Below are 8,845 nucleotides of genomic sequence, written 5' to 3'. Positions count from 1 at the left end.
CGTCACGAACAAACAGAATGATTCTCTTTAGTTATTTTAAAACATTCTTACTTTGACACAATGCTAGGAAATAAAATACCTTTATTTCTAAGATATTTAGTAAACTGGTTCATATAGGCTGAGTTTACTAAATGATTTTTTAAAATGTATTAACGAGTGGAGATCAAAATGATAGCGTTTCAAAAGTTTTGTTGAGTCATCAAATTTGGTTCTTTATATTTTAAATGGCGCTGTCGAGTCTTACTCACATTAAAAAAAAAAAAAATTCTGAGATTTATTTGACGGGTCTATACAGTTTATTTTTTAGCAGGGTTTCTTTCCGATGTTTCTGAAGGGAATGGGGTGGTGGACACTTGATAATTCCGGGGGAGAGTGGGTTGGATTCCGACTATGAACGGTGAGTTTGTCCATGGTAGGGCGGTGGTGTCGACGTCGACTTTGCACCACATCCATGGTAGGGCGGTGGTGTCGACGGCGAGATTGCACCACCTCCATAGAGATGCCTGACGGAAACACCGATGGTAAAGTGGTCTTTGAAATGTTTCTTGCATTTGACGAGTATATCGTTCACTGTTTGTTTTTACCAAACCTACAAACCTGTAGACAACAGAAAAACGGTGCGCGGACCTTTGACCACAGGTGCTTTGACCATAGGGGGTTTGACCACAGAAGGGCTTTGACCACAGAGGGTTTGATCATAGGGGGTTTGATCATAGGGGGTTTGATCATAGGGGGTTTGATCATAGGGGGTTTGATCATAGGGGGTTTGATCATAGGGTGTTTGACCATAGTGGTTTTGACCATAGGGGGTTTGATCATAGGGGGTTTGATCATAGGGTGTTTGACCATAGTGTGTTTGACCATAGGGGGTTTGATCACAGGGGGTTTGATCATAAGAGGTTTGATTATAGGGGTTTGACCATAGGGGGTTGGACCATAGTGGGTTTGACCACAGCAGGGCTTTGACCAGAGCGGGGTTTGATCATAGGGGGTTTGATCATAGGGGGTTTGATCATAGGGGGTTTGATCATAGGTTGTTTGACCATAGGGGGTTTGATCATAGGGGGTTTGATCATAGGGTGTTTGACCATAGGGGGTTTGATCATAGGGGGTTTGATCATAGGGGGTTTGACCATAGGGGGTTTGATCATAAGAGGTTTGATCATAGGGGGTTTGACCACAGAGGGGCTTTGATCATAGGGACTTTGATCACAGCGGGGCTTTGACCATTGCGGTACTTTGACAATAGGAGGTTTGATCATAGGGGGTTTGACCACAGAGGGGCTTTGACCATAGGGGTTTCGTTCATAGGGGTTTTGACCATAGCGGTGCTTTGACCATAGGGGGTTTGATCATGGGGGGTTTGACCATAGTGGGTGTGACCACAGGTGTTTTCTCAGCAGAGGGTCTTTGATCACATATGGTCTATCAACTCGTGTTTGATCACAAGCGCTATGTCCGGCTTTGACTACAGGTGTTTTGTCCACATAGGGTCTTTGATCTCAGGTGGTTTATGCAATGCTGTCCATATATGGTAAGGATTTATTTTAAAAGTTGCTAAATTATATTTTAAATTTCGACATGATGTAATAATATGTTTAATCATCGTGTATAAATACAAGTAATCTAAAACACTCTATGTCTAAAGCATGGAGAATCTTGGATAGTATAGTTGGCAAGTTTTGTATCATTTTTTATCCTTTATATATGCTATGTATTTTCAAGTAGGCCCTACATCTACATTATTTATTTGTGAAACTTGTTATATGTCGCATTATTTGTGTTCCATTTATATTTAAAATAAGTCTATGAGGCCCAGCACCGCCTATATATAATTTCCTTTAGGTCAGGGGTCAGCAACCTTTTGAGACGGAAGAGCCAAAAGTTACTATTTCAAAAATGTCCCAGTTTTTTAAGAGCCAGTAACTTTTTTAGCGCAATTTCCATTCTGGAGAATTGCGTTTATTAACCCGTCATTTCTGGATGGATGGATGAATGTATGGATGTGTGTCCGCAGCTTTAAGTCGTATCTCCTCCTCAACGAAGCAATATCGATGACTAGTTACAAAAACAATTATGTTAAGCAAGTTACGAGGATGAACATAGGCCATAAAAATTCCGGGTTTCTTTCATGGATTTCCCGGAAAAGCCAAAAAACCTCGAAAAAATTCAGTTTTTGGCCCATATCTCGGCAACCAGACCACTTAGCGACTTGAAACATGTACCAATCGATTCCTGCCATAATTTAGAACAATATTGCCGAAGAAAGTTTTCAAAAATATCCTTTCGTTTGGTCACAAATTTTTTTTTTTTAATTAATTAAAATGTGGACCGAATTAGTAGGCATTTTATGCAACCACACCACACGCGTCATCACGTTCAATAGCTGCGCCATCACGTTCAATGGCTGCGACATCACGTTCGGTAGCTAGGCGCGCAATGGTTTTTAGTCATGTTACTCTATTGTAAATAAAACATGTAAAATACTAAAAAAAATTAATAAAAAACGTTTTAATAACTAACCAATGGTTTTACTAACCTTGCTCTTGATTTACGCTACGAGAGAGCTATTTTTAGATAACATAAGGAAATTGCGCTAAAATTGTCACTAGACTTTTTTTAATTACTTGTTTTTCAATATTTGGTATTTGATTAGGATTAGGTAAGTAAATTGTATTTGTTATTTAAAATAAATACCCTTAAATTTGAAATAATATTTATTCATATAAAAACATACACATCTTTCGCCAGAATAATAAACTTAGTTATCAAATAATATAACTATAGGACTATCGCAATCCATTTAAGAAGCAGTTAATTTTTTTTTCCGTCTTTACGGATATCACCGGCTAAGGAGGTGTCTGCCATTAGCCAGGCAGGCCTCAACACGACAAACTCCGACAAACTGGCTTGGATATCGGTTTGATTATCGTGTATCGGTCGCTTCTGTCCTTTGGTTCTCACCAGGCTTATCTTCCACCCCACTGAACACAGGGTAAACTCGTACCCCACAGTCCAGTACCTAGCTCAACCGTAGGAAGCTAATAACTAAAAAACTACGTCACTCAGGTCAAATTAATGATAACTGACAGATAAGGAAATGCATACTGAATAAAAATTATATTCCCCTTTGAACGATATTCGAAAATCTCGGCACTTTGGCAGTGGCAGGCATGGAATTGTTGCCACGGAGCTGGCTACAGCACGGCTCTGGGACTGGGCCTGGTGCCCAAGCGGCTGTCAGGTATCCGTATACTCTATATTGCACCTATTCTCACTGTTCTCTGATGAGTTTTTTATCCTGTTTAATTTGAGTTTCTTAACAGTATTATTTCTGTTATGAGTTATGAAAATAAAATAATTTAACTATTAATATTTGTGCAAGGAGTTGGAGAGCCGCATCTTGACATCATAGGAGCCACATGTGGCTCGCAAGCCGCAGCTTGCCGACTCCTGTTTTAGGTTATGAAGATGTAGAAACTACAAAATAATAGTGGTCAAATTTACATAATTGTTAGAGACCAGAAGAAAAGAATTCAATAAAGGTAACCACATTTTAAAAATTTATTACTTTTTAGAACGGAAAAGATGTACATTTTTAAAAAAGGACTTATCGGCATAGAGCTTGGAAAACCATAATGTGTTTGTAATCCTTATTATCAAACTATTTTCATACATTTTAAGAATCTAGCTCGATTTATTCAGCTCAAGACTGTTTCACTAACGTTTTAGAAGTCAAGAAATTTCTGAGCCTCCGGGTTGTCTCCCTGTTGGATAAACCTGTATTTTGCCATTTAAATCAGAACTTGTCGCCGATAGTCATGAACAGACACATCTGATGTCAACACACGAACAACAGATGACACATGCCACGTCAAAATATAGGCAGTAGATGACACATTTGATGTCAACACACGAACAACAGATGACACATTTGATGTCAACACACGAACTGCAGATGACACATCTGATGTCAACACACGAACAACAGATGACACATGCCACGTCAAAATATAGGCAGTAGATGACACATTTGATGTCAACACACGAACAACAGATGACACATTTGATGTCAACACACGAACAACAGATGACACATTTGATGTCAACACACGAACAACAGATGACACATTTGATGTCAACACACGAACAACAGATGACACATGCCACGTCAACATATAGGCAGTAGATGACACATTTGATGTCAACACACGAACAACAGATGACACATGCCACGTCAACATATAGGCAGTAGATGACACATTTGATGTCAACACACGAACAGCAGACGACACATTTGATGTCAACACACGAACAGCAGATGACACATGCCACGTCAACATATAGGCAGTAGATCTCACTTGGAATACTCTATAGCCAGGGAATTGTAGAATATCTTTGACACATAACATTTTCTTGCTAATGTATCGGTTTCAACTGTTAAACTTTACATCGTCGAATAATTCTCTAAAAACTGACAAACGTGACAGTGATAAAATTAAAATAATTTTAAAATGTTATCGAGGTAATTCAATCCATGTAAAGAATTTATTACATTTAAAAATTGCAACATTCAGGTTTTTATTTCGTAATTAGTTTCATTTGATAACTTTCTTTTATTAATTGAACGTTCATCGATGTAATCTTGTAAAACAAAAGCAAAAAAAATATGGAAATGAGATTATTAGCGAGGCTAGTGCGAATGAAGTTAGTTACGGTAGTGTAGTCATCATTCTCTGCAGCTCTGTTAAATATCGTTATGGATTTTATGTTACTTAAGTTATCGATGAGGTCTAGTCCAAGTTTTTCACACGTTTTACTATATGTGTATTACATTAAGCTGAAGATACATAATTTATCTTTATGCTATTGTTAAGCTCTACTATATATCATACATTAAGTTATAGATAAGTTCTGTATATTATGTTTAAGTTTTAGATAATGTTTTCTATAAAGGTTACATTAAGCTATATATAGGGTCTATTATATAGGCCTAAATGTTATATTTAGTCCTATATAACACCAATCACAAGTGTTACAACATGAGGTATATAAAGAATGTCATGTCTGTAAAAAGGCTACCAATAAAGACGTAACATTTGTTACAAACTATAACCAAACAGACTTGTCAAATTAAAGCTACAGAACAAATTAAAATATTTCCTGATAACAGACAGTTATCAAAGAAAATTACTAAAACAAGGTGTACATATTAAAACTTCGAAATGGGGTTAGCGAAAATGTTTCTTTCTCCCTAAGCTTAAATCCGGACCTAGCCCTAGATTAAACCATAACCCTAGCACTGACCCTAATCCTGACCATATTCCCTACACTATCTCTGACATTAACCCAAATCCTAACAATGGTACAAATAGCAATAAGGCTTGATGCCTACTTTTTTCTTATCACTTAAATATCATTATTTGTCTATCAAAACTTATGTAACAAACAGATTTCAATATATTTTACGCTTCGTTTCATTTCTTGATAACAGTAACGTAAGGAACAGCGTGGTCAACTGGTAGAGCTTTCGACTGCTGACCCGGAGGTCTTGAGTTGGGTCTCGGGATCGAGTTTGGAAGAAGTCCTTGATATGGTCACCTGACTCACGTTAGGAATAATATAAGTGGCTGGGTATAGTGATGACCACGCCATCCCTTTGTATACCGAGGTTGTTGAAGCAGATGAACTCTACTCTGGACACCTACGGAAAAGCTGACGAACCAAATTTTTCCCCAACTTTTTATTTTATTCCTTACATTTAAGTATTTTTTCCTTTAGAAAAAAGTAGGTAAAAAATAAATATATAAAGTGTCTTTATTGTCACTTTTCAAAGTGTAGGAAAAAGAACAGCACAAATCAAAAACACTCCCTCCCTCCCCTCCCCAACACGTCTACTCCCATCTGATTATAATATACTTTAACCAGTGTCCGCCCCTCCGAAAATTTAAGTCTGTCCCCCCCCGCCACTCCACCCCCTTTTCACGAAAGTTTAAAGTGCTCCCCCTGACAAAGATATCTGAAAGAAACACTGATCAAAAGCGAATCTATGGCAAAACACAAAAAGTTTCTTTCAAAAACTGATAACTTTTTTTCTAGTAGAAAAACCAACATAACAATCATTTACATTTTGTTATAAAACACTTACCAGAAGTATAACTAAAACTAATGTCAATATATAATTTTACACTAGCTAACACGTATAAAATAAAATATTTCAAATTAAAGTAAATAGGAAGCAAATATTCACCAAAACAATACAGGTAGGTGCAGTAGATTTTACCTTGAAACGTTGTATCCCCATCACCAGTGAAGGTTAACTTCAACACTGGCAGACGACACAAAAAACAGTTTCACGTGCAGCCCCCTCGTCTGCCACTGCTCACCACTAATCAACACCGTTGCGCCATCACAGCTGACGTCATGAACCCAATCCCCCACACGCGCAACACACACACCCACACACACAGAGGTGAGGGAAGTTAAGCCCTCACTTCTGCTTTGCCTGGTACTCGGGTAAAATATTTTCACCGTCAGAAATTTTCCTTGGAGGAGCTGGTTAAATGGTTTTACAACGCAAATCTTAGTTGACTGCTGCTGGTAAAAGTATGTTTTACCATCATGAATCTTTGTATCAACCCGAATTAAATGTCAGTGGCATGACATCCTAAAGTATACCATCCCGAGCAAAATGTCAGTGATATCTTATCTTAAAATATACCAACCCGAGTGAAATGTCAGTGGTATGTCATCTTAAAATATACCAACCCGAATTAAATGTCAGGGATATGACTTTTCGTCTTCAGTGTTTCCGTGGCTCCAGAAACTAGACCAGTTGTGTGTAATAAGCGGCTCTTATATTCATGCGGCTCCTATATTCACGTGGCTCCTTTATACATGCGGCTCCTATATTCATGCGGCTCCTATATTCACGTGGCTCCTTTATACATGCGGCTCCTATATTCACACGACTCCTTTATACATGCGGCTCCTATATTCACGTGGCTCCTTTATACATGCGGCTCCTATATTCACGCGACTCCTTTATACATGCGGCTCCTATATTCACGCAGCTCCTATATTCATGCGGCTCCTTTATACAAGCGGCAACTATATTCATGCGGCTCCAATATTCCCGTGGCTCCTAAATCAACGCGTCTTGGAAGACTACTTGCAATTCTTTTCGTTGGTTTTAGGTTGAAAGTATGTCTTCGAGTGTGACATTACGACATAATACATACTGTGTGACAGTTTGAGTCTAACAAATGCCATGGCTTGACATTTAATGTATGGCATTTTCATGTACGGAAAAACCTGAAATTTAATTCATGACAAATCCTGACATTGAATGTACAACAAAGCCGGACATTTAATGTATGACAAAGCCTGACGTTAAATGTATGACAAAGCATGCCTAAGAACTATGACAAAGCCTGATATTTGATATATTATAAAGCCGTACATTGAATGCATGACATAACGTTTATATATCACATACTCCTTTAAAAAACTGAGTTTGAACAAACGGGCGTTTGCCATATTACAAGAAGATTTCCAAAATTAACAACTTCCCATAATTCCCGAAAAAGTCGTCTTAATTAACCTGTTTTTATCACATTATTTTTCGAGTTAATTAACCAGTTTTTCATGTGATCATTTTTTGACACTTAAATAACAGCACCCTAACACCAACATCCAGGAAGTGATTATTGTCAAGAATAGAAAACTGACGAATCAAAAGGGCGAAAACAAAGCCTCCCGTTCTCGACAGACTAGGGGAGATAAACATATTATTCCAGCATTAGCTCAATGAAAAAGGGGCACAACCCAGACTGTTGTTAATGGACCTTATATATTTATCGTACGTCGAATGTCAAACTGCCAATCCAACCAGATTATTTTCCAATTTAAAAGCTATTTTTATTCATAGAAAAATAGCATCAGCTCCCTTTCGTTATTAAAAAGTTTTTTCGCACTTTCTTAAAACAGGTGATATAAATCATGATTAGAATTTCTTTTTTAATTCGGCCAGGGAGCTTAAAAATTGTAATTATGTTCTTCGACAACATTTTATGTCGAAAACTTATTATTACCGATAATCTAATCACATTTTAGACCAAGAATTTTCTCACCCTAACAATGCCTAATGTAATAATTAGATCTGCTACAAAACTAATGTATGTATACGTATATATATATATATATATATATATATATATATATATATATATATATATATATATATATATGGTGGCCGGAAAGAACCGCAACGGAAAAAAGCGCAACGGAAAAAAGCGCAAATCAAAAAGCGCAACGGAAATAAGCGCACACGGAAAAAAGCGCAAAGAGAAAAAAGCGCACACAGAAAAAAGCGCAAAGAGAAAAAAGCGCAAACGGAAAAAAGCGCAAAGAGAAAAAAGCGCACACAGAAAAAAGCGCAAACAGAAAAAAGCGCAAACGGAAAAAAGCGCAAAGAGAAAAAAGCGCACACGGAAAAAAGCGCAAAGAGAAAAAAGCGCAAACAGAAAAAAGCGCAAAGAGAAAAAAGCGCACACAGAAAAAAGCGCAAACAGAAAAAAGCGCAAACGGAAAAAAGCGCAAAGAGAAAAAAGCGCAAACCGAAAAAAGCGCAAAGAGAAAAAAGCGCACACGGAAAAAAGCGCAAACGGAAAAAAGCGCAAACGGAAAAAAGCGCAAACAGAAAAAAGCGCAAACGGAAAAAAGCGCAAACAGAAAAAAGCGCACACAGAAAAAAGCGCAAACAGAAAAAAGCGCAAACGGAAAAAAGCGCAAACAGAAAAAAGCGCACACAGAAAAAAGCGCAAACGGAAAAAAGCGCAAACAG

Source organism: Physella acuta, unplaced genomic scaffold, assembly GCF_028476545.2.
Source record: "Physella acuta isolate Inbredline_101_S28 unplaced genomic scaffold, ASM2847654v3 ptg000647l, whole genome shotgun sequence".
In the NCBI taxonomy this organism is placed as follows: domain Eukaryota; kingdom Metazoa; phylum Mollusca; class Gastropoda; family Physidae; genus Physella; species Physella acuta.
Note: the sequence above shows the minus strand (reverse complement) of the source record.